We start from the raw sequence: 26325 nt of genomic DNA on the forward strand, positions 1-26325 counted from the left end.
TATGGCTATTGAAAAATGATTTCTTTTGGGTGTAAAAATGACTGTACAGCTTGAAAATCTAGGATTTAACTAAAGAGTTTTAGAATTGCAGTGATAAGTTAAAATGACTAGCTGCAAGTATTGGTATACAAATTCAGTAGTTTTCCTCTGTGGGCATAATTACCAGTTAGAAATAGAGCTGATAAAATTCCCAATAATTATATGTAATGTTAATTATATAAATTACGTGATATAATTATAATTTTATAAATGTATTTATTATACATGAGATCTTGGAACAGAATTGTAAAAAGCAAATGGAAAATAAGCATAAAACTGTAATGAAGAATATAAAAATAAACTAATTAGTAGAGAACATTTCCTGAAAAGGAAGATTTAGCATTATGAAAATATAATGTCTTCCAAAGGAATTATTTTCCCACATTTCAAAAAACAAAAACAAAAACAAACCCCAACACACCCGTGTGTTCAGGGTAAAGCCAGGAAAAACCTGAAAGACAAGTGGAAGGAGAACACCTGCCACCAAATAATAAAAGAGGTTCTAAATTTGTATGATTGGGAGTTGGCAAAGAATTGATAGATGGAAAGTAGTGTGTCAAAACATAGCCAAGGGAATAGGACTGTTTAATATGGTAAAGTTGGCATTTCAAGTTAATGGGGAAGGATGGTTGAAGAATCATTGGCTATTCATTTGAGAAAAAATATGGTACTGTTTCCTGCAGTCTACAAAAAATCTCAGTGGATTAAAATGAATGAAGATGAGATCAAAACATAGGACTTCATGACCTTGTGGTAGGGCATTGCCTCTTACATGTTTCTTAGGTATAACAAATTGTGTCCAGCAATGGATTATATGCCAGATGATTTTCAAAAGAGGGGAAAGGGGGAAACTCTGTTTTTCAGATAAGAATGTAGTTATTAAAACAGAACCTTGTGCTGGAGTCATGCAAAACATTACAGAGGTTCCTCAAAAACCACATTACTTGGCAATTTCATTTCTGGGAATTTATCCTGAGAAATCCAAAACACTAATTTGGAAAGACGTATGTACCCCTCTGACCACTGCAGCACTATTTACAATAACAGAGATATGGAAACAACCTAAGTGTCCATCGATAGACAAATAGATAAGGAAGAGGTGGTACAAATATACAATGAAATATAACTAGGCCACAAAAAATAGCAAAATCTAGCTGGCCCTGCCTGGTATGGCTCAGTAGATTGAGTGCTGGCCTGCAAACCAAATGGTCCCTGGTTTGATTCCCAGTCAGGGCATATGCCTGGGTTGTGGGTCAGGTCCCCAGTAGGGGGCATGTGAGAGGCAACCACGCATTATTGTTTCTCTCCCTCCTTTCTCCTTCTCTTCCCCTCTCTCTAAAAATAAGTAAAATCTTTAAAAAACAACAACAACAAAATCTTGTTATTTGCAACAACATGGATGAACCTAGAGAGTATTAGGCTAAGTGAAATAAGTCAGACAGAAAGACAAATACCTTACGATTTCACTTATACGTGGAATCTTAGAAACAAAATAAATAAACCAGCAAAACAAAAACAAACTCATAGATACAGAGAACAAATTTATGGTTGCTTGAGGTGGGGAGATTTAGGGGGTGGGTGGAAAAGGTAAAGAAAAATAGTTATGGGGATGTAAAATACAGTACAGGGAACAGAGTCAGTAATATTGTCATAAGTATGTATGCTGTCAGATGGGTGTTAGACTTACTGAGGTGACCACACATAATTTGTATAAATATCTAATCACTATATTGTACACCTAAAATTAATATAATATTGTATGTCAATACTAATTAAAGTATAAAATAATTAAAATAAAATTAAAAATACTGTCATCACAAATGAATCTTTACATAACTCATAAAGTCTGAATAATATGTCTTAGTTTCAATAGTGTTGGGTTGGCCAAATCTGTTCACATTTTTCTGTAAAATACAAGACATTTTTCATTTTTTCCCAATAACTTTATTGATTTGGATATTGTGAGTATGTTGGCTATCTCCCACTATTGGCTTCTACTGGGTAGAGGCCAGGGGAGCTGCTAAACATCTTCCAATGCATAAGATAGCCCCACAGCAAAGAATTATTTGGCAAAAATGTCAATAGTATCAATAAACTTTTCAAACCACTTTTGACACACCTGATTAGTCATAGTACATTCTCCATATACTGCACAAATCTCTTTTTTCGCATTTCAGTTGTGTTTTTATCTTTCTTGAAATACTAAAGCATAATATGCTTGAAAAGTTGCATAATTTCTTCCATTTTCAATATTAAAATGGTTGCACAAAAAGTCACCTATTTTGATAATTTCTTTTAGTGCATACTGATATGACAGCTGTCACAATAAAACCTAACAAAATTGTTTCGAATGAAGTTATGGACAACTACACACTACTAGGGTCATCATATGGAAAAAAACTAAATGAACTTTTTGCCAACCCAGTGTAATATGTTAACATTGGGAGAAGCTGAGGGAAGGGCACAGGGGAGTTTTCTGTAAGTTTCTGAGCAACCTCCTATGAATCTATAATTATTTCAAAATAAAAAGTTTAAAAATTTTAAACAATATTTAATCAGACTATTGAAATTTTTAAAAAGCCAATGTCAATTTTTATAATTTTGCATTTTGAAAGGGACCCCAAAATACTATTGGAATTGTAAGATCTGGCCACACGGTGTCACCAGTGACCTGCCATAGCCCTCTTAATTTTTTTCTTGAACAAGACTTGTCATTCATTAAGAAATGTATTTCTTTTCTAAAAAAATAAATAATTTTTAAATTGCCACATTCAAGCATAGTTTTCTTTTTTCTGAATGGGAGTATTTTGAAATTCTGTTATTCCACTCTTTTTTAGGTGAAGACACAGAAAAACCTTAAGAAAATGAATAGAGTTTAAGGAAAGCAAATGGGATATTCCACAGAGGAAACTTGCTTCTCAAAATGTGGTCCATGGACCAATAGTATTGGTATGGCCTGAGAATTTACAAGAAGTGCGAAATCCAGGCCCCAACCCAGACCTGAATTAGGTTTGTACCAAGTTCAAAGTGCCAGTGCTGCTGGCCCAAGGACAGCACTTTGAACAGTAATCTAGAAGACACCCAGGGTGGAGGCCTAGAAAATAGCAGCTGCTGCTGATATAGTACAACCTTCCTAATTTGAAGTTCACTAAATCAGAATTTTAATTTTAACCTGGTTAATTATAATGTGCATAATTACATCCACAAAATAGTGTTTGCATTATAGTGTATGTGTACACACATAAAAATATAAATAGGGTTAAATGTTTATTATTATTATATATCATACTTTGCCTCCAGTCTTACAAAAAGAGATTGGTGATAACTCATTATAGAAATTTAGGCCAAAACATTAGTAATGATTTATACTGACCTATTGATTTTTTAATAAAGTAATATGTTATTATTATTTAATAATTACTGAATTCCAAGAGTATGTCAGATGTTACCTCCTTTCCTCAGACTGGGGTTGTTAAAATGAGTAAAAGCAGGTAAGTTTCAAGTGTTACCAGGACACTCTCAGAATATTCTGAAGTAAAGTTTTCAGAGTCTAATGGGAAAACATTTTACGTTTTTTTACCCTAGCATTTTTACTTTCTAATCTTTTCATATTGAGATTGTTTGGAGCCACTTCATTTTTTTTCTTGCACTTCACATTTCCATATCCTTCCTCTTTTGTTTTTGATCTATAATATTTTTCTGGGGTCTTTTGTTTTCCAAAATAGATTCTTAGTATGAATGGGTTTTGTTTATAAAATAACGGTTCCTTGCTATTTTAGCTATTTTACTTCATAACATTTAAAGAACTTACTTAATTGCCTCAGAGCTGCTACTTTATTTTTTAATTGTGGGGGGAAGAAAGCACATAAAAAAATTTTTACCACCAGAAGTGCTACTTTTGTTTGTAAACATGTTGAACTTGATTTAGCTTTCACTTCCGTAAAGGACAGTTTACTCCCTGGACACTAACATCTTATTGTTTACTCTTCCTTCCTTGTTTCTCTGTTTTGCTCCAGGGCCTTTTCTCTGATCTTATCAGTCTCTGTTTTGTTTCCTCTTGGGCTGATCACTTCTTCCCACCAACATCTCAATCACCACAGATGGACTGATACTAAATAAGTGCTTGCTTTTCATAACTAAACATAAAAGGTTATATGCATTCTTTTCGACTTGGATATCTTCCAAGAGACTGCAGGCTACATAGAAGTCTTGCTTGACATTCCCTTTAGAATTTCTGTGTTGCAGACCAGTGTTCATGAAGGAGCACATACACATTCCTAAACAACTTCTTTCCACCTACCATTAACCTTCTGGTCTGCTAGACTTTGGATTAACTTCTTACTAGTAAACTCTCTTTTTTAGACAGTATTTACAGTAGTGGAAAACTTTTCTTAGTAAATAGCTATCCATCAGTAAATACTAATGTAGTCAAAATATTTATTGACTAACTGTATTTTAGTCACTGCAGAATACAACGTTGAGAAAGAGAAATAGCCTCAGTCTTCATTGGACCTTACAGTCTAGTGATAGAGACAAACATGAATTAAATAATATGCAAACAAATGAAACCTTGCACTTATGTACAGTTCTTAGAGGGAGGTACGCCAGTTGCTGAATGTCTCTACTGGGCAGATTTCACCTACTCTAGAAAATTAAAGAAGGTTTACCTAAGAAAGTATGACTTGGGGGAGGGGGGAAACCTTAAGTTCAGTTTTTCACATGTTATAATGGAAACGCTTCTGAGATATCCAAAAAGAGATGCTAAGCAGGCAGTTAATCACATAGGGTTGAGGCTCAGAGGACTGATCTGGGTTAGAGATATATATACAAGAACCATCAGTGGATAAATGACAGTGGAAGCCAGAAATGTTGAAAACTGCCCTGCCTGGTTTCAGGAGCTGTAATCTCCCCATGGCTAAGGCTGAGTGAGTGACTTTGGGACCATAAGCCACTAAGGAGACAAAGCTTATCATCCTGGCAGGGGCGCTGCCTCTGCTACTTTTACTTCACCCAGCCTGGCCCCCAATGCTTGATTGGTTAGCCAGTGACGAGTAAGATTCCTCAAGGGAGAGACAACCTAAGACAGGCATGATTATGGAGGCCCCCAGGGAAGGACTTGGGGGCTACAGAAAAAGGGGGTGATGGACCCTCACTCCTCAGCTTTGACATAGCCTGAGTCCTCATTCAGTCTGAAGTCTCCTAATCTCTTGGCTGCCTTACTTCCCCTGCCTGGCTTAAGCCTGAAACAATCACTTAAGCCTAAAACAATGCTGGTGGTGGGTGTCGCCCTGTGCTAGAAAGGGCGGGTTCCCTATGGCTATCAGACCTAAGAAAGAATATGTAAAATCCTATGAAATCTACTTTGCTAATACCCTCAATTTAAATAATAAGGGCCCTCTTCCAACCAAGATGGAGGCATAGGTAGACACACTATGCCTCCTTGCACAGCCAAAAGAAGGACAACAATTTAGAAACAAAATAACAACCAGGACTGACAGAAAATTGAACTGTATGGAAGTCCGACAACCAAAGAGTTAAAATAAACACTTCATCCAGACCAGTAGGAAGGGCAGAGTCAGGTGGTCAGGTGGAAAGGGGTCAAGGCAAAAAAAAAAAAAAAAAAAAAAAGCAGTGGCTGGTGGACCCCGGGTACGCAAGACAGCAGCTGACGAACCACAGGCACACAGGTGGCGGCTGGCAGACCCTGGGCGCGGGGTGACAGCAGGCAGACCCAGAAAGGCGGTGATTGTGAAGTAGGGCACAGTGCACAAGGCAGCTGGCTGACCAGGCGGCCCCACATTCATGCGCAGATAAACCAGGCAAAACTGGGGAGTGAGACAGACTGAGCAGCCCAGGGTCCCAGTGCAGGGAAATAAGGCCTTGGGATACTGATTGAAAACACCTGTGGGCCAGTGTCTGCGTCACAGAAATGTCAAGGAGATTGAACAGGAGAAGATGGAGATGTTTATTTTCTTTTACAAGAAATAGCGTCAACATGTTGAACATATGTGCAGTTCACTTAAAACTCTCTTCAGGTACCCACACTTTTTCTTGGAAGAAACACCCTTCCCTGTTTCTTGGTGGGGTTGACAGTATTCTCAGATCCCAAGGTGAGAATATAATTTAAGCCCAAGTCATCACTGCCTGACATGACTGTGTACAACATTATTGTAAAATTGCACAATTGTACAATTCCCCTGGCCTCAGTGATTGATTCAGGGTGGTCATATGACCCAATGAAAGTCATTGTGGGAATTTTTTGTGCGTGGGAATTTTTCTGAACACAGATCTTTGTAGGGGTTGCTGAGATCTCACGTGAGACCTGCTGACAGCTGTCTTGGCCCCACAAAGTGAGGGCCTGCCTGGGAATGGAAAGCAGGGTGGGCAGATGGAGAACAATGGACTGTGGTGACACCAAGGCCAACTCTTCCTGCCTGATTAAGTTACATGAGCTCACAAATTTGTTTTCTGCATTACCCTACTTTAAGAAGGGTTCACTACTTAAGGATCACTTGCAACTAAAAAATTCCCAACATCCCTATGTATGAACTCCTTTATTTATTTATTTATTTATTTTTAAATATTTTATTTATGTATTTTTAACATGAGGGGAAAGGAGGGAGAAAGAGAGGGAGGGAAACATCAACGTGTGGTTTGCCTCTCGCACGCCCCCTACTGGGGACCTGGCCTGCAACCCAGGCATGTGCCCTGACTGAGAAGTGAACCAAAGACCCTTTGGTTCACAGGCCAGTGCTCAATCCACTGAGCCACACCAGCCAGGGCTATGAACTCCTTTAAAAAAATACTAGTAACATGCTTGAGAAGGAACAGCTTCCTAAAGGGTATCTGAATCACTAAGTTATAGATAACCTGGTTGGATGGACTTCATTGCTAGATTTTGATGTCTACCTATTTAAAAAAATGCTAAGCCACTGTAATGTGTACTGTGGATAAAATTCCCTGATCGAAGCAGAGAAAAGTAATGTAGACTCCACTGATAGTATAGATGAGATGGAGAAAATTAACAGTTAAGCTGAGAAGCATGGAAAACTCTTACAAAGCCAGAATTTCTAAAATCTAATCATGTGTGTTTATTCTGGAAAAGAAATAGGATATTTATATCTATCCTGTAATAAACTTGTGTGAAATACACTTATATGAAAATTTTGGTTGAATTTTTTCCCTCCAAAAGACAACACACACACACACACACACACACACACACTGATATTTGGTTCTCTGCACATAAGCACCTGCAGCCAGGCATGCTTCCAGAAACATCTCTTCTAATGAACACACATGTCTTAAATAGTATGCTTGAAGGATTGAATTCTAAGAGTTAGGAAGCAGAGGTGGCCTAGGTTTTCAAATTTTTTACATTAATATTTAAAATGTATAGTACAAGAACATTACCATGATTTATATTTAGAATGTATTCACATTTATTTCTTTTTGCAAATGTTTTTAAAATATGTTGACTTAAAGTTTCACTATATACTTCCAGCCAAGATGGAGGTGTAGGTAGATACACTTTGCTTCCTCGCACAACCAAAAGAAGGATAACAACCAATTAAAAACAAAGAACAACCAAAATGCCAGAAAATCAAACTGTATGGAAGTCCAACAACCAAGGAGTTGAAACATTCATCTAGACTGGCAGGAGGGGCAGAGATGGGAAGCCGGGGTGGCGAGAATGAGCGACAAGGCAGCAGCTGGTAGACCAGGGTGGGCAAGGGACCAGACAGTCCCACATTCACATGCAGGTAAGCTGGGAGGAACAGCTGGGGAGTGAGACAGACAGCACAACCCAGGGATTCAGCCCAGGAAACTAAAGTCTCAAAACCTCTGGCCGTAAAAATCTGTGAGGGTTGTGGCAACGAGAGACACTCCCAGCCTCACAGGAGAATCCGTTGCAGGGGCTCACAGGATCCTAGAATGTACACAAGCCCGCCCACCTGGGAATCAGCACCAGGGCAGCATCAGAAAGGGTGCGATCTGCTTGTGGGAAGAGAGGAAAGTGACTGAAAGCAGGGCAAGAGCCAAGCAAGTGGCATGTTCCCTCTCTGAACCCTCCCCAATATACATCACCAGAAGGCAGAGAAGTGGGATGCCCCACCCTAGCAAATACCTAAGGCCCCACCCCTTACAACATAACAGGTACATTGAGACAAAGAAATATGGCCCAAATGAAAGAAGAAATCAAAACTACAGAAAAAGACCTAAGTGATGAGGAGATAGCCAACATATCAAATGCACAGTTCAAAACACTGGTAATCAGGATGCTCACAGAAATGATTGAGTATGGTTGCAAAATAGAGGAAGAAGTAAAGCCTAGGCAAAGTGAAACAAAGAAAAATATACAGGGAACCAACAGTGAAGGGAAGGACACTGGGACTCAAATCAAAGATTTGGAATGGAAGGAAGAAATAAACATTCAATGAGAACAGAATGAAGAAAACAGAATTCAGGAAAATGAGGGTCTCCTTAAGAAACTCGAGGAAAAATTTAAACATTCCAATATCCAAATCATAAGGGTGCCAGAAGGAGAGAAGAAGAGCAAGACATTGAAAATTTCTTTGAAAAAGTAATGAAGGAAAACTTTCCCAGTCTGGTGAAGGAACTAGACATGCAAGTCCAAGAAGTTCAGAGAGTCCCAAAGAAGTTGGCTCTAAGGAAAAACACATCAAGACACTTCATAATTAAATTACCCAAGATTAAAGATAAGGAGAGAATCTTAAAAGCAGCAAGAGGAAAGGAGTTACCTACAAAGGAGTTCCCATAAGGCTATCAGCTGATTTCTCAAAATAAACCTTGCAGGCAAGAAGGGGCTGGAAAGAAGTATTCCAAGACATGAAAGGCAAGGACTTACATCCAAGATTACTCTATCCAGCAAAGCTTTCATTTAGAATGGAAGGGCAGAGAAAATGCTTTTCGGATAAGGCCAAGTTAAAGGAGTTCATCATCACCAAGCCCTTATTATATGAAATGTTAATGGGACTTATCTAAGAAAAATAAGATCAAAACTATGAACAGTAAAAAGACAACAAACTTACAACTATCAACAATGGAACCTAAAAAAAAAAAAAAACAAAAACAAACTAAGCAAACAGCTAGGATAGGAACAGATTCACAGAAATGGAGACCACATGGAGGGTTATCAGCAGGAAGGGGGTGGGGGGAGAATGGGGGTGAAGGTACAGGGAATAAGAAGCATAAATGGTAGGTACAAAATAGACAAGGGGAGGTTAAGAATAATATAGGAAATGGAGAAGCCAAAGAACTTATATGTATGATGCATGAACCAAGGGAGGGAATGCTGGAGGGAGGGGTTTCTGGGTGGAGGGGGATAAAGGGGAGAAAAAAATGGGACAACTTTAATATCATAATCAATAAAATATACTTAAATTTTTTTAAAAAGTAAAACTAAAATTTTGCTATAAATAATTCTAGAGCAACAGATGTAGATTCTTGCTAAGTACATTTTATATCAAGTTCACAGAAGGGGATATAGCCTTGGATATATTTTTGGAAACATTCATGTGGTTACTCAAAGGAGGACATGTGCATTTTTTGTATTTATGGTTTCAGCAAATTTCCTAATAAGCCTAGGCACCCTGCCAAAGGACATAAGACTGTAAAATTTATGACTCTTGATCATATTTTGTTTTTTTAAGTTAGCAAAAATACTTCCATTGATTCATTGAATCAAAGGAAGCCTGGCCCTGGCTGGGTGGCCCACTAGGTTGAAGTGTTGTCCCATGCACCAAAATGCTCCAGGTTCAATCCTGTCAGGGCACATACCTAGGTTGTGGGTTCGCTCCCCGATCAGGGTGCATGTGGGGGACAACCGATGTCTCTCTATCTACCTATCTCTCATCAATAAACATGTCCCAGAGGGGAGGGGAGGAAGCCTCACAGCAGTTTTCTTTGAGGCAATAAGCATCTTTTAAACTACAGTGTCAGAGATGAGTTCAATTCTGGTTTCATGTTAATTCTCATGTACACATGCCCCAACAACTTTGCATGTTAAAAGAGAAAGATCTTGGACCTAAAATCCCAACAGACCAAACTCCCTTAATCTGTGTTTTTGCTCCTTGCTGTTCTGTAGCACATTTCCCAAACTGCCATCTTAGGGGATCTTGAAACAGCATGTTTAATTTTAAGCATCTTGAGTGTAGAAACCATGCATGACTTTGTGGATCCAGAAAACTGCCCTGAATATAGTTGCTGCTTATATCTGTTGAACAGATGAATGGAACTCCCTGACTTCCATCCATGATTCCAGAAAGATTAATTCCATGTGGCCTAACTTCCACAGGCTGGAGGCAGTAAGAATTATGTTCAGGATTAACTCCATAACCGGAGAGTAGGGGAAGGAAGAATCAACTGGAATAGGTATGGAGTGGAAGAAGGCAGAACACATTCCCAACTCAGGGCAGAAAGAAGTAGGTGAAAAGATTGGACCTGGGTGTGGGACAAAAGCACTCCTGATTTCTTATGCTCCTTCATTTCCAGAAGCTAATGGGTCTTGGACTAATTCTTTTTCTGAATATTTTATATTAATTTGTTCTTTATTATATTTTTTCCATTACCATTTATTCCCCTTATATCTCCCCCCTCCCCACAGTCACCACACTGTGGTCCATGTCCACGAGTCCTTTTTCCTTTATCTCTCCACCCTTTATCCCCCTTTTTACTGAATATTTAAATTATCTCCCAAAATAACAAGTAGGGAACTATGGGACACATTGTGTCATTAAACTTCGTACGAAATTCAAGCTAAGAACCAAAGGAACTCACTTCAGAAGATATGCTTTCCTGCCAGTGTACATAGTATCCCTCAGGAGAGTTCCTAAGAATTACTAGGAAAAAATGCAGACAAATATAATACAAACTCCATTTTATAATCTCCCAAATTATTTACATATCTGCTCTTTTTTTTTTTTTTTGGATGATTAGAGTTCTCTTGCTTTATACAATGTTTAGACGCTAGCCTGCACATAGCCACACATTTAAATTGATATCCGGGCAAGCCGCCCATAGGCCAAGTTTTTAGAAGCCATTTTTCAAGGCTAAAGAGGATATGATAAATACCAAGAGAAAGTGGTGGAGGGGAACCTGCAAGGCCAAATAAGGGAATCCAGTCAATATTTTGTGGCTGTCTTACACTTCGGCATTTCGTCAAAGCATAATTTTGAAGAAGTATAGTCCAGGTGACTCATAGTGATTGTTCAACTCACTTGATTATTTAAGAAGGAATGTATTAATATTACACCTTTTTAATGATGCACACTCAAGTTCTAGCACAGATTCCTGTGTGAGTACTGACAAAATTCCATGTGTGTGGCTTGTCCAAGTGTCATGCAGTCATTTGGCAAACAGATAGGTTTTATCCTTTATGTTCTGAGTGCTATAACATTAAAGGTTTTCGCTTTTTTGCACAAGTATGTCATATTGTCAAACAGATAATTTTTGTTATTCTTTCTTATTTGAGGCTGTCCCTGTGGTCAATCCAGTTTTGTAGGTAATACTGTGATCATGGCCCCAAGATTGAGGGTGTCTTTCCTAGGCTCCATTTTTAAGCTAGTGACTCTCAAGCATTTTTTTTCCACATTAGTGCACCTAAGAGACCTGCTATCCTTTCATCATGCCCCTCAAGGACAGTTTCTCTGTTCTTCAGTTTCTCTGAAGGCAGTAATTCCCTGAGAAACTGGGGAGTATGCCTCACAACCTCAGGGGGTGCAGGTATTCCTCCTCACTCCAAATATTATTCTGGAAAGCTTAATCCATTCATTAGTCAAAACCTCTTGGGAAAGGTAATGGCTATTGAACGCCCTCTGCCAGGTGCCTTTACATACACGTTATTCTCTCCTTACCACGCCAGAGGAATCATTAGTCACATTTAGAGGTGACGAACTCAAGACCCTGAGATATAAGAAATTGGCCCAGACCATCAGAATAGGAGTTGGGACTTAACCTGTGTTCCCCAGACTCCAAAATCCCTCCCCTTCGACCATTGTGCTGCCTCTTCTACCAACTATTTATATCTTAGATGTTCACTGCCTTAGTCTATTTGAGCTTCTCTAACAGAATACCACAGAGTGGATGGCTTAAACAACAAATGTTTATTTTTCTCAGTTTTAGAGGAAGGGAAGTTCAAGATCAAGATCTGGTGTCTGGGGTGACCTTCCTCTTGCCTTGCAGATGACCATCTTCTTGCTGTGTTCTCAAATGAGAAATCATCTCTCTCATGTCCCTATTACAAGGGCACTAATCCCATTCAGTAGGGTTCTACCTCCATCGCCTAACCACCTCCCAAAGGCCCACCTCTTAATATTGTATTATCGCATTAGTGGATAGGATTTCAACACATAAATTTGGGGTGGGGAAACACAAACGTTCAGTCCATAACATTTATATTGTATTTATTTGGAGGAGTTTGAGAGACAGTGGTATTTATAACAATAAAGAACATCTTTTTTCTTTGAAGGGAACTTGTGATGTGAACACATATTAAAAAATACACTTTTGTCATATTCACAGGCCAGTTTCAACGGAGAATCATGGAGAACTTTATACATAAAACCAAACCACCACTACTATTACTGCCTAGGTGTAGGAGCTGTTGGCCGAAGACCCCATGGTCCAAGGAGAAACCACCCCCAAAGTTCCAGATGAGCGCTAGGAGAGGGGGTTCTTTTCACTAAGATGCCTAATTTGGTGCCCAGCTAAAAGGAAAACCAGGGCAACCAGAAGTCATTTTAAATACTGATTCAGCCCAGCTGGTGTGCTCAGTAGATTGGGTGCCCACCTGTGAACCAAAGGGTCACTGGTTCAATTCCCAGTTGAGGCACATGCCCAGGTTTGTGGGCCAGGTCCCCAGTAAGGGACACCCAAGAGGCAACCAAACATTGATGTTTTCTCTCCCTCTTTCTCCCTCCCTACCCCCCTCTCTAAAAATAAATAAATAAAATTTAAAAAAATACTTAGAAGACTAAAATCACAAACTATAATATAACATGCCTTAGCAAAAACAAAATCTATATAAAAAAGAACAGTCTTAATTTTGCCTCTTTAGAATACAAATGTTCTCGTCATACAAACTTTAGAAATAAATACTTACATATGGATGATTCAGTCTGGATGGGATTGGTGTAATCCCAAGGGTACTTATAAGGGAAAGGAGAAAGCAGGTGAATCAGAGAAGATGTGACAACAGAAGCAGAGTCAGAGTGATGAATTGTGAGAAAGTCTTGACTGACCACTGCTGGCTTTGAAAGTAGAGTGAGGGACCATGAGCCAATGAACGCCGGAGGCCTCTAGAATCCGGAAAACACAAGAGAACAGATTCTCTTCTAGAGCCTCTAGAAGGAATCAGCCTTGCCAACATGTTGACTTTAGCCCAGTGAAACCCATTTCTGACAGACCTATAGAACTTTGAGACAAGCATGTGTTGTTTTAAGCCACTATGTTTGTGGTGATTTGTTATAGCAGGAATAGGAAACTAATACAAACTCATTGAGCTTTCTCTTGTACCAGCAGAAGAAATGTCCAACTTCATGTGGCTTTTTATGTTCTTTAGGGCCTGGGCCTCACTCATCTGGTCTCATTTCCCTGACACCCTACCCTGCTCTCTGTGGTCCAGCCATCCCAGCCTTTCAGAACGTTCTGACTTAAATTTTTTCTACTCTCTTCATATACTCATGGAGCTAGTTACCTCTTGTTCATCCTGCTGATCTTAGCTCCAAGGTTCCTTTGTATATCCATTCAAGAAGTGGTTATGGAATGCTGGGCAGTATTCTAGGGGTAGGGACACAGACAAAAACAAGAAGGGTGTTTGCTCTCTAATGGGGGTGGAGGCAGACCATCCATAAGTACCCAAATGAACCCTGGCTGGTGTGGCTCAGTGGACTGAGCGCTGGCCTGTGAACCAGAAGTTTACTGGTTTGATCCCCTGTCAGGGTACATGCCTGGGTTGCAGGCCAGGTAGTGCAAGAGGCAACCAACAAATGTTTCTCTTGCACATTGATGTTTCTCTCCCTCTCTTTCACCCTCCCTTCCCCTCTCTCTAAAAATAAATAACATCTTTTTAAAAAGTACCCAAATGATAAAATGTAGTCATTCCAGATAGCAATGACTGATTAAAAGAAGACCAAGTTGGGTACTATGTTAACAAACAATTTTAGATGGGCTGTCAAAGAAGGCCTTTCCAAGAGAAGGCATTTGAGCTGAGACTTGAGTGATGAGCAACCTCTAGTCAGGAGAAGAATCTCTCCCTAGAGGGGTCTTCCCTAAGGCCACAGCCCTATCAGCTCTCCAAGAATGTTTGCCATAGCACTTCTCTATTGTTAGTGGACTGAATTGTGTCTCCTTTGAACTCTTATGTTGAAGCCCTAACCTCTGATATGATTGTGTCTGCAAATGGGGTCTTTATAGAAGTCATTAAGGTTAAATGAGGTCATAAGGGTGGGGGTCCTAAACCATTATAATGGTTTTTCTTATAAGAAGAGAGACACCAGGGATGGCTGCCTTCAGAGAAAGACAGTGTGAGGACACATTAAGAAGGTGGCCATCTCTAAGCCAAGGAGAGAGATGTCACCAAGAGCCAACCCTGCTTACACCTTGATTTTGGACTTCCAACCTCCAGAACTGTGAGGAAATAAATTCTTACTTAAGCCGACAGGTCTTTGGTATTGTCATGACAGCCCATGCAGAATGATGCACGTGGTTTGTAAATCTACATCACCTGGACTACTATAAGAGCCACCTAGCTTAGTCTCCCTGCTCCTCCTCTTGTGCTTCCCACAGCTCAGTCTCTACACAGTAGCCAGCCCAAGAGAACTTTCTAGAATGTAAACCAGATCAAGGCATTTCCAGTTCAGACTGGTCAGTGAGTAACTTCTATGTCACACAGAACAAACTACAAATTCCAAATCATGCCTCTCTCTACCTTTCAGACCTTTCTTCCTTTGCACGCACCAGCCATAGGCCTGTCCTGTTCCCAGTGAACTCCAGCCTCAGGGCCTTTGCATGTGCTCTTTCCTTCTGCTAGTGTACATTTCCCATCTCAGCTGTGCTGTTATTCTTAGAGGCCTTCCCTGCAGCCCCTCCTCCTCCTCCTTCAGCCCTTTGATCACTGTCACATCACCCTACTTTAGTTGCTTTGGTTTTCACTGTCCCAAATGGTCTTCTTTGTGTCCTTTTGGTCCACACCCCCATTTCCACATCCATTCTTGGGGCAGGGACTCTGCCTTACCCACTGCTGAGTCCCAGAGCACATTGAGGGTCTTGTCCCCGGGGGCACCTGACTGTCGAAAATATAGGTGGAAGACGTGGCTTTTGGGCTGGGACTTGGAGGGCAGAGAGCCAGGCCTTCCTAGGGTCGGAGGCTGTCTCTCCATCCCAGAACTGCCACTGAACTCCATGCTCCCTCTCATCTGTAGGGAGGGCGACAATAATGGTTGTTTTGAGGTTCCACAGTTACTAATCGAGTAGGAAGCACTAAATAGTACTTTCTAAAAGTCTCTTTGGGAAGACTCCCTGATACCCGAAACTGGGATTAGTTCCCCGCTAGACGTAGTTCTAACCCCGGAGCCGCTGACTAGGGAAAAAAATGCACAAGTCGCATATGAATTTGAATGATGCATCCATTCCCCAGGAGTTAGCAGTATTAGGGTGTCCCGGGCACGACCTGATCCCTTTATCGGCTCAGTCTGGCGGCCCAGGCCGAGGCTGACCGCAGGCTCGATTCCGGGACCGGCCCGGGATCGGCTGAGCCGAGGGTCGGTACCACCTGTGCCAGTCCCGGGTTCCCCGTCCCCTCCCCGCCCGACGTGGCGCCGCGGACAACCCAGGCACCTACGCTCGCCGGCGCAGCCAATGGCGGCGTCTCCCGGTCGGCGCGCGCGGCCTCCCGCCGCCAGAGGGCGCTGCGAGAGTGCAGGGGAACAGTCGCCGCCACGGATCGCGGAGGGAAGCTGCGAGCAAGCGCCGGGGCAGCCAACGCCACCACCATTTCTGTCGCCCGTTCCTCTGTGTGCTGCCGCCGCCTTACCCGCCCGCTGGCCGGCGCGCCCATCTCCACAGGTAAGTGGGTACCGCCGGGGCGCCGCACCCCCATCATCTGCTTAGCCCGAGCGCCGCCCCTCCCCCACGCGACACCCCCGCCTGGCGCGCGCCCGCTGCCGCCTTCTGCTCGCGCTCGGCCGGTAACGGACCCCGGGCGGGGGAGGGGTGGCACGTATGGTCCCCTTAGGCAGCACGGAGTGGGCCGGAGGCGGCGGGCGCTCCGCCACAAAGGGCCTACGGGGGTGGGGAAGGTCCGGGTGCGCGCTCCCGCACGGGCTACGGATTGTTGGGCGGATATGAGCGCGCGCGCGGGGTCCTTGGGGTTCCCTCCCCTTCCCTTCTCTTTCGGGGCGTTGGGGGCGGGGGGGGGGGGGGCGGCTCAGCCTGGGGCGCGGCCTCGGGGACTGGGCGAAAAGGGCTGTTTCTCCCTTCCATCCCATGCCTGCACGCATTTCCGTTCGCCAGGTACCTCCTCTCTGGTTATTTAACCAAAAAAAATTTTTTTTCATTGTTTGTGTCTGGTTCCGCGGTCGCGGTTCCCCTGGTTCAGTAGCTTGGATTTAGGGGCGGGAAGAATGCACGCCGCATACGTTTATTTATTTCGGGTTAATACCTTTTTTTTTTTTTTTTTTTGCGCGGGACACACATCGAGGAGGCGCGACTACTGGTTTCTTGTCTTTATTGTGGATGCGGAAACTGCCCCGTTTTAGGTGTCTTTAATCCACTCTTAAAGAACGAGGACCTGTCAGTTGCCATTAACGTGAATTTCCAGTCGGGGATGGTCCTTGCAGGGGTGTGGTCAAGCTGAAAAGCGCTGGCTGGGCCCGAGAGAGTTGCGCCTGCGCCCTGATTGGGTGACTTTATCAGTCGTTGGGGTTTTTTTCTGTTCTCTCTTGATTAGGAGTGAAAGAAGGTACCCGCCTTAGGTATTTTAAGAGCAATGAACTGCTTGAACTGGACCTTCGCTGCCCAGGAAGGTGGCCACTGGAATGTGGCCACTTGCAATGTGGCTGGACCAAATTCTGGTGAAAAAGACAACACACCTGAGACAAAACACTTAACTATGGGGGAAAAAAAGTAAAATATCTCATTTATAATATTTTCATGCTTAAATAATACATGTTGATAATATTTTGAATATGTTGGGTTAGCTAAAGTGTATTAAAAGTGTCACCAGCTTCCTTTTACTTTTGTTAATGTGGCTACTTGAAAATTTAAAATTAGATATGAGGCTTACATTGTATTTCTGTCGGACAGAGCCAGTGAATAGGGCCAGGAGTGGCTGGGAGCCTGTGCCATTTGCTTATCCTGTCCCGCTGCTCTGATGGCAGGCGGACTCCTGTTCTATAGGTGCTCCAGGAACCCCCTGCCTTTTTCTTCTCTCCCTCAGCAGAATCGAACTGTTGTGCTGACTGCATAATGAGCTCTTGTCCTAATATGCAGAACAATTCAAGTTAATGGACAGAATTTTCTTGAAGATTTTTCTTGCTGTGTCTGCTGTGTACTGGAGTCTGAAAATGGTCATAAAAGGTTCAACTCAGAACCAAATCATGAGTTACTGAGGCTGAATATCTTCAGTATTTTCATGTGTTTTGCTGAGAGAGCATGTTAATCTTCAGGGCCTCTGCCACCTAAATAAACTGGAGAGCTCATGCCTTCCTCCAAGTCACTGTGACTTTTGCTTCGGGGCTGGTTTACCCTGCTCTGACCTTCCTATTCCACAGATAGAGTCCACTTGTGCCCATAAAAATGGTGGCTGTCAACTGTATCATACCACAATTGTACATTTTTTATTGATTTTAAAACCTGCCAATTAGGGTGAGCTAAATCGATGCTGTACGTGGGAGAGAATGAGGATAGACTCTCAGCTCTAGGATGGTGACAGTGACTGCTGGAAAGTTTTGCGCTTTCCAGTAAAGGACTAGGTAGAAACAAAAGATGTCTGTATCTTATTGCCTCACTCTAGAATCGGCTTTCCAGAATAAGTGTGATGTGTGGAAACTTCTTTTCTAGTTTATATCTTGAAATGTTTTATTTTAATGAAAATACTTCTCCAGAATTTTAGGATTGGAAGTAAATTTTTTTTCTCTGAAGTATGAGATGTTTCTAAATTAAGAAAAAAAACCTTTGGGTAATATTTTTAGAGGAGAAAAATATTAAAATATTAATCCAGAAGTTTAAAAATTGATGCTTTTGGTAATACATGTTTTAATTCAGAGAGGCAGAGAAAGACACACACAAAAACTGACTTACTAAGTGAGGTGATATTCTTTGCTATAAAGAAACAACCTTATTTACCCTTACCAGGTTTTGTCCCAACAAGAAATTTGCTTTTTATATTTTGTTGTGAGTTTAGCAACATGTTGTTTAGTTAATTAATATTCATTAATTTCACATATCTTGTTTAGCCCCAGCAACCATGTACTGGAACAAGTACAAGAGAGGCAGCACTTTTTATATTTCAATAATAATAATAATAATAGTAGTAAAAATAGAGCCTTTGTATTTTAGAGCCTCCTGAATTTGGAACAAGATATTAGTTGGCCTTTGGGAAGACTTCATATGCAGTCCCTGGGCATGTCACTGACAGTATGCACAACTCGCGATAAACTGTCTTAAAGACTTCACTTTTTTTGTTGATTCCTCCCATACAGAGTTGGTGTGTGGGGTGAGATGTGCCCTGTGCCTTAGCAGGCCTGGGTACTGGTAGGAGACCGTTGTCACATGTATCTGACAGCAATTTCAAAATGAAAGTCTGGGGAGGGTGCAAACATGAAATTACTTTTCTGATGTTGTTTAGCATAGCTTCTATCACCACCTTTTCGGTGAAAGGGAAAAACTGCCTCATAAAGTATCCAGTAGGAGAGACAGAGTTTCAAGAAAGTGGCAGACCATCTGTGATGATGTTTCATTGCCTGGGTTTGTAGTCAGGAGGGCTTCTTTGTATCCATATGCTTTTTTGTAAGTGTTACCAGAGTGAGCTAATGACTACTTTTTATTTGTTTGCCTGCTTGATTATGCCATTACACAGGGACTTGGGTCTGATGCAGGCTGGTAACTACAATTTTCACTTGAAACTTGGGAATACCTTTTAAGGCAAAAATTCAAGCACAGTTCCATGTTTCCTGGGGCACTTTCTCTGGTCCTGTGTTAGAACATCTTGTAAATAAGGCCCAATAATCTTCCTTGTATCGGAATACATTATGATAAGGGCTGAGCCGATTTCCATGTAAAGATTTTCCCTGGAGTGGTATCCTGACTCACTGTGTCCGTTGCATTCCGGTGCAAACCCTCTGCTTTGTCTAAATTGCTTTAAATTATGTCCCTTGAACATGTACGACACTGTGTGCAGGCATATATTTATTTTGTTCCTCTTCAGTGGGTTTCAAGTACCCACCTGTCTGTCAGAGCTGTACAGTCTTTGAGAGCCCAGCCCAGTGCCAACTCAGACATGCTCTTCCTCCTCCAGGAGGCATCAGCTCTTAACGCTGCAAGAGTGTGGTGGATGTATCTAGGCTTGGACTGGCTTTGAAATCTGGCTCTGTCACTTGGTAGTTGTGTTATCCTGGACTGCTTGTGTCACTTCAGTTTCCTCATAGGATCTATGTTTTAAGGTTATTATGAGGATTAAATGACCTAATACATATAAAGCACTTAGAAGAGTGCTTGGCATGCAGTAAGTGCACCAAGGGTTAGCTATGATTTCTATCTGTGCCATTTGCTGCAGTCGTATTTCACTTACCTTGGTGTCTTCTGTTAATGTGAGGTACTTTCTAAAGTTGTCATGGAAGGCCAAGATTTCGTGGGAATGGATACATTGTCTAGTTACCAGCTCTGTACATTGTACTAGACTTTAGTCTAATGAGCTTTACCTACCAGGCCTGAGTAAATGCTTAAAGAAATAATGAAGATCCAGGGTACTTTTTGTTTTTACATAAAACTTTAGAATGAATAACAATTTTAAAATCAGCTGGTTCCAGAAAGATGGTGTTCCAGCTTGCAGGAGTTTAGTTAATTTAATGAAATTCATATATAATTGAATTTCTTGTTTTAAAATGTACTGTTGAAAGCTTTCCCAGGTCTCCCCCCCTCACACACCATTTCCTTTTCATTTAAAGAGAAGCAAGTGGGTCTGACTTGCTTTTCCCCTGTCACCACTGCACTGCTTCAGGAGTCTCATGGTTTCAGGTTTTCCTCTCTGTCTCTGCCTCTGGTTGATTTACTCCCCAACTTGTTTCTCTACAAGGTTGGGGGTGGAATCCCCAATAGCAAGCTCTGCTTCTGTCCAGTCATTTCCTCCCAGGCACCCGCCCCTTTCCAGAGCTTGCCTTTTTGTGAACAGTTTTTACCAGGTTTTAACTCTGGGGCCTCTCAACTTTGCATTTATTTTTCCATTCAAGTATTCATTGACCTGGTCCCCGCTATTGTGATACAATCAGGACTAAGAAAGGCAAAGTACCTCTTGAAGTCAATGATGGAGCCAGAGTGGAATGTGGTGACAGTTTAGGGTAGTAAGGGAAGGCCTCTAAAGGTGACATTTAAGCCAAGACTCCAGGATGAATAGGAGCCAGCTCTCCATACCTGGAAAGTGTGTTATGGACAGAGGGAACAGCAAGCTCAAAGACCCAGAAGCACAGAGTCCTCATTTTAGGAACACACTGAAGGCCAGTCTGATAGGAGCCGAGTAAGTCAGTCTGGGTATGGGTGGCGTGAAGAGAGTGTTGGGAGGTTAGTCCCTCCCAGATCTGGTAGGTCAAGGTCAGGAATCTTGGTTTTCTTCTAAGTGCTTCGGCAAGCCATTGCAGGATTTTAGGCATGGCTGTAATAACCAATTTCTGTTTTTAAAAGAGCATTCCTTTTAGTTTAGTATAGGAAACGAATGGGGGAGGGGCAGTGGAGAGGCCTGGAGCTGACAACAGAGGCTGAGAAAGGAGGATGTTGCGACATTCAGGACATTCAGAAGAGATGAGGTGGTGTGACTCAGGCAAGGAGGTTGTGAGTGGCCAGATTTGGGGTGCCCTGCACTTATTTTGATGGTGTCTCTGACGGGCTTTGTCAGTGGGGTGGATTTTTTGGTTGTGGAATGTGAGAGAGAGAAGAGTGTAATGCCAGGTTTCTGGTTGTGCTGGCCAGAAGGTGGTTTCATTACTGACAAGGTTAAGATTGGGCAAAGGGGTTAGGATTGGGAGGAGGGTAGAGGATTAGAGCCATTCAAGTAGACATGCTGAATAAAAGCCACAAACAGGCCCAGAATTTCCTATATGATAAAGGTGGCCTTGAACATATCATTGTAGAATAGAGGATCTTTTTGTAAATGAAGTTTGGGCAACTGGGTAGCTATTTGTGGGGGGCAGACTATCTGTATCTTTACATCACTTCTTTTTTTTTAAGATTTTATTTATTTATTTATTTATGTTTTTAGAGAGACACCAATGTGTGGTTGCCTCTCACTCACCCCCTACTGGGGACCTGGCCCACAACCCAGGCATGTGCCGTGACTGGGAATCGAACTGGCGACCCTTTGGTTCGCAGGCCGGTACTCAATCCACTGAGCCACACCAGCCAGGGCTCTACATCACTTCTTACATAAACTGGTAGATTGATTTTTTTAAAAAATGTAGGTTTGCCCTGAGTGGTGTAGCTCAGTGGATTGAGTACCAGCCTTCAAACCAAAAGGTCGCCAGTTCGATTCCCAGTTAGGGCACATGCCTGGGTTGCAGGCCACTGCCCCCAGCAACCACACATTGATGTTTCTCTCTCTCTTTCTCCCTCCCTTCCCTCTCTAAACATAAATAAATAAAATCTTAAAAAAAAAAGTAGGTTTAATGAAAGAATACAAGTACTAGAAGAAAACATGGATAATTATTTTATGATCCCAGAGTGGTGAAGGTGCTTCTGCGTATGTAAAAATCCAGAAGCCATAAAAGAAAATAATGATAAATTCAGCTACTTAAAAATACAACTTCAAAAAGTATGATAATCAAAGTCAAAAGATTGGTATCAACTTGGGGAAAATAATAGTAATATCATAAAATACTACTTGCCTCAACATATACAGAGCTTCCATAAATAAGAAAAGCTCAACCTGGAAGAAGGATGGCAAAGGATTTGAGCAAACAAAATTCACAGAAGAGGAAGTGCAGATGGCTCTTAAATATGGAAAGATGTTCAGCCTTACTGATGATGAAAAGACAAAAACAAAACCCACCATACCATCCCACTATTTCTCACCTCCTGGTTGACAAATGCGAAAACATTTGATAATTTCTGATGCAGCTGTGAAGTAGCCACCCTCAAGCACTGTTTCTAGGTAGGGTCATTTGGTATAACTTGGCAATAGCTGCCAAATAAAGATATATGTATACCCTTTACTTTAGAGAAAAAAATTAAGGATACACATATATGAAATGTCCTGTGTGTCTAGTGAATGTTCAAGATTGGAAACAACCAAAATGTCTATCACTAGGGACTTGGTGAAGTTATGTTCCAACCATTTCCTGGAGCAGGCTACACTGCTGTTACAGATAAAGCAGCTTTGTAGGTACCGATATGAAATTACCTTCTAGGTTAAGTACTCCATGAAAAAAGCAAGGTGCAGAACATGTTGGGAGCCCTAGCAGGTATAAGAAAAATAACATAATGCATGGGCTATTTTTAACTTTTGTTTTGAAATAATTATAGACTTCCAGGAAATTGCAAAAGTGTATAGTGGTCCATGAGCCCTTCGTCTGCCTCCTTCAGTGGTGCCATCTTATATAACAAGTGTGATATGAAAGCTGAGGAGTCGACATTGGTATAGTACTGTTAGCCAACACAGGCCTCACTCGGTCCTCACCAGTTACGACACGTACTCGTGTGTGTGGTCTGTGTCTGTGCAGACTGTCCCGTGCACAGATAGAGTCTTGTAACCGCCACCACAATCAAGATTCAGTACTGCTCCACAGACTGTCTTTGTCAGGTCACAGAAGAGACTTGGTGACAGCGGTCGATTGCCCTCAGGAAGGGCAAAAGGGTGGTTAAGTGACAGGGCCGGGAGGAGACATTTCATTGTCATAATATTAAAATACTACTTTTTTTAGAGATATATTTTTTTAAGATTTTATTTTTATTTATTTATTTGTTTTTTAGAGAGGGAAGGGAGGGAGAAAGAGAGAGAGAAACATCAATGTGCAGTTGCTGGGAGTCATGGCCTGCATCCCAGGCATGTACCCTGACTGGGAATCGAACCTGAGACACTTGAGTTCACAGCCCGCACTCAATCCACTGAGCTACGCCAGCCAGGGCTAAAATACTACTTTTAAAACAGGTTCCAATGTCTATGAGACATCCAAATGTGACTGTCACATCAGTAGAGGGTATCCAGCTCTGCCTGGGGATGGACCACGGAGTATCCTGGGCCCTAGATGAGGATCCGTTAACTCCTGGGCAGTGTGGGCGGTCCCTGAGGGGAGAGTGTGGCTGGGGGAGAGAAGCAGGTGTGATGAAGCCCCAGGGCTCTCACATTTAGAGGTCAGCGGGAGGTGGATTCCCAGTTTCAGGAAGCAAGTGGACACCTGTCATGTGCTGCTGAGTTTGAAAAAGAAAAGCAGCTGTGGATTAACTTTATCAGATTCTTTCTTACTGTAAAATTGAGGCCAGATTTTAATTTACCCAAAAAACAAAATGGTGTGTAAAGCATAGATCTTTTTCTTTCTTCCAAAATGGGAGGTGGGGGAGGCTTATTTCACAGGTAAAACTAGTATATGTTGAAAAAAATCAGACCATTGGTTGCCTGGGGCCAAGGGTGGGACAGGGATGGGCTGGGGAAGGGGCAAGAAAAGTGAGTGTGAAATAATGGTCTGTATTGTGATTGGGTCTGGCTACATGAGTGTCAAAACTTTCCTTAAAATTGGTGCATTTTACACTAAGAAACCGAAACAAATGTTGAACTCTGGGTTATGATATGTATGCTTTCATGGTGAATTATAATTGATGAATTAAATATCTCATTTTGCAATTTACCAAAATAATGTGGGTTGATGGAAGGACAGAAGGATGGGCAGATGGATAAAGACAGCAGATGTGATCAATATAGCAAAAATATTAATTGTAGCCCTGGCCAGCATGGCTCAGTTGGTTGGGGGTTGTTCTACAAGTGAAGGGTCAGTGGTTTCATTCCTGGTCAGGACACATGCCTGGGTTGTGGGTTTGGTCCCTGGCTGGGGTGCATGCAAAACACAATTGATCGATGTCTCTCTCACACTGATGAGTCTCTCCCCTACCTTCCTCCCTCTAAAAATAAGTAAAATCTTTTAAAAATATTAATTGTGGAATGTAGGTACCTTGTAGGTTTATTGTATACATTGTGAAAAGTTTTTTAACTTTACTGTGAGTGTAAAATTTTTCATAATAAAATTTTGGGGAAAAATTACAGAACACATAATGTTCCATCATATGTTTAAATATCACCTAATATTATGTTCCCAAACCTTTAACATTAAAGGAGGCATATATTTCATGTTATTAAGAGTCTGCATCTGATTTCCTCTTAACTCATTTATTTGAGTTGTCAGCTCTTTGTCAGCTACCCTTTGTCCCTAAGAGGTCCAGGTTCAAGGTTTTCCTGCACTTTCTGGGAATTACCCAAGAGTCACTTGTTAGCCAACAGATTTACTTTTTGAGTGAACCACCTGGGCTGGACAGAGGTGGGGAGAAAGGTATGCTCTTCACTGAAGAGCAGGAGCAGCAGTTCTTATATTTGGCATCTCTGTTTTTGTCCCAGTCCTTAGGGCTTGACTGCCATGAACCCCAAGTGCTGCTCTGTCTGGGTGCCTTTGAGCTCTCTTGTTTTGACTCTGCGTTGGCCCTGCTTTAAATAAAATAGGAAGGAAAAAACCTTGGTTGTCCCTAAAGTCATCTTTCCAAGGAAGGATTCAGAGGCTACATAGGCTTTTTTTTTAATACTTTATTTTTTTCCAGAGGTAATTCAAAAAAATGTTTTAATGGAATTCAGTGAAAAGACAGTATCCCACCTATTCCTGTGCTGCTATAGTTTTCTGTGATTCCATCTGGAGTTTGTTTGTTTGTTTCTTTCTTTGTTTCTTTGTTTTTTAAACAAAGAAACAAACAGAAAACTGAGTCATATTGAGGGAGTTGCTCCTTGCCTGTTTTTATCCCCCAGCACCATCTATTCCCTGTTTCCTTTTTGCTAGATATTGAGTTAAGTTGCAGACTTATTCTCTTACAAATAGTGCCTCCTTAAATAACTTTGCACATACAAGTATGAATTACTCTTTTTTTTTATCATGGAAGTGGTCAGACTTGTACCAGTAGGAGGGCAGAACTTAACGCCCACATTCCTGCCCGTTGTCCAGCAGGGACAGTTACCCGTGTTTTTGGCCCCCTTGTTTCATTTACACCCATTCATCCTTTTTAGGCTGGCCTATCTTAGACACAAATTCCAGAAATAACTCCATTTTACTTCAGTGTAACAGGCTTTTTAAACTTTTCATTTTGGAAAAGTTCAAACTTATGAACTAGAGAGAAAAAAGCTTTGTACGCTCCCTGGTTATCAGTGTTCTGCTGTTTCATCACCACACCAACCCCCCTTTTTATTTGCTGGAGCATTTTAAAGCAAATTCCAGATATGATATCCTTTCACATGTGAACACTTCAGTTAAGTACTAACTTTTAAGTATGAGATTGAAATATTTAGAACTGACAGTTTTTTAAAGACAAAAAAAAATTGTACCAATTGTCAGCCTTTGGGGCATTCCAACTTTCATCCTCGCTTCTACACTTTGAAAAAGTAGACTTAAAGATAAAACTAAAGTGGTAAGTAATAATGAAACTAAAAAGTTCAGCTATGTATTTGAAACATGGGTGCAGTTTCTCTGTCACGTGGGTCCAAATACATGGTTTATGTGGTAGGATGTGTTCTTAGGCTTAGATCTCAGTGGTTCTCATCGCAGGGTGATGGGCCTCACCCTCTCCCTCCCTCCCCGCCCCTTCTGGCGACCGTAAACAATATCTGGAGATATTTTTGGTTATCAAAAAGGGTGGGGGAAGGAGTGCTATTGGCATCTCGTGGTTGGAGACCAGGGATGCTGCTAACATCCTGCAGTGCACAAATGGCCGGTATCTCTCCCAGCTGCTGAGCTTGAGAAACCCTAGTTTAGGACATTGGGAGATGCTCTTTTATCACAGATCTAATCCCTGTGGTCCTCCTTTAACTTGCTG

At 41.6% G+C, this 26325-nt stretch overlaps 1 protein-coding gene across 2 annotated transcripts in view; it reads left to right on the forward strand.

The window, feature by feature from the left end:
- The first annotated feature begins 15982 nt into the window (after positions 1-15982).
- Positions 15983-26325, forward strand: part of ZC3H7A (zinc finger CCCH-type containing 7A) — a 33162-nt gene continuing 22819 nt past the window's right edge. For both annotated transcript variants that reach the window (XM_028531712.2, XM_036020923.1), the window contains exon 1: positions 15983-16125. The gene's annotated coding sequence lies outside the window, so the exon portion shown is untranslated. The remainder of the gene's footprint in view (positions 16126-26325) is intronic.

Source organism: Phyllostomus discolor, chromosome 3 (assembly GCF_004126475.2).
Source record: "Phyllostomus discolor isolate MPI-MPIP mPhyDis1 chromosome 3, mPhyDis1.pri.v3, whole genome shotgun sequence".
NCBI classification, from domain to species: Eukaryota; Metazoa; Chordata; class Mammalia; order Chiroptera; family Phyllostomidae; genus Phyllostomus; species Phyllostomus discolor.